The sequence below is a fragment of the Carlito syrichta genome, unplaced genomic scaffold (assembly GCF_000164805.1).
Source record: "Carlito syrichta isolate Samal-C Ts95f unplaced genomic scaffold, Tarsius_syrichta-2.0.1 Scaffold288197, whole genome shotgun sequence".
NCBI classification, from domain to species: Eukaryota; Metazoa; Chordata; class Mammalia; order Primates; family Tarsiidae; genus Carlito; species Carlito syrichta.
The window spans coordinates 33,697-34,626 of record NW_007232293.1 but is presented as its reverse complement, the minus strand read 5'-3'; the positions used below and the strand labels follow the sequence as shown (position 1 = coordinate 34,626).

Below are 930 nucleotides of genomic sequence, written 5' to 3'. Positions count from 1 at the left end.
GCAGGTCGAGGCTGCGGTGGCCGGGAGCGGCCACTGCCCTCCAGTCTAGGTGACAGAGTGAGACTCCAACTCAAAAAAAAAAGAAGAGGGACCAAATGGCCCCACCCTGAAACCCTCTGGGGTTGCATGTGTGGCTGCCAGCAGCTCCCAGACGTCCTACACAGAGGGCGGCCAAGGAGACCTTCTCTCCTTTTTTCTTACTTTTTCTTTTCTTTCTTTTTCCTTTCTTTCTTTCCTTCCTTTTTCTCTCTCTTCCTCCCTTTCTTCCCTATTTGTTATTTTTTTTGGAGTCTGAGTCTCACCCTGTTGCCCAGGCCGGAGTGCAGTGGCCCACTCACGGCCACCGCAGCCTCGACCTGAGCTGGGCTCAGGCAATCCTTCCACCTCAGCCTCAGTGCAGCTAGGACTACCCCACCCAGCTCACGTTCTGATTTATCGTAGACATGAGGTCTCGTCACGTTGCCCAGGCTGGTCTTGAACGCCTGGGCTCAGAGAATGCTCTCACCTCCGCCTCCCAAACTGCTGGGCTTACAGGCGTGAGCCACTGCACCTGGAGGGCCCTTAGTTCGGCTCCACTGTGAGAAGACACGGCGTTTGGTTTTCTGTTCCTGCGCAACTTCACCGAGGATGATGCTCTCCAATCCCACCCGAGTTGCCGCAAATGACATGGTCTCATTCCTTTTCGTGGCTGAATAGTATCCCGCGGTGCGTGTGAAAGGTGCAGGAAGCGACCAGAGGGGCGGCTCCCAAAACGGCGATGACACACAGGACAGCAGAGGCCCTCGTCCGGCCTCTGCGAGCACAACTCCCCGCGCGCGGTCAATTTCAAACCTTCCCAGACGCGTCAATTTCAAACCTTCCCAGACGCGTCAATTTCAAACCTTCCCGGACGCGTCAATTTCAAACCTTCCCGGACGCGTCAATTTCAAA

At 55.6% G+C, this 930-nt stretch overlaps 1 protein-coding gene across 1 annotated transcript in view; it reads left to right on the top strand.

Moving 5' to 3' along the window:
- Nucleotides 1–930, top strand: part of SLC25A18 (solute carrier family 25 member 18) — an 11,881-nt gene that overhangs the window by 9,451 nt on the left and 1,500 nt on the right. The window lies entirely within an intron of this gene.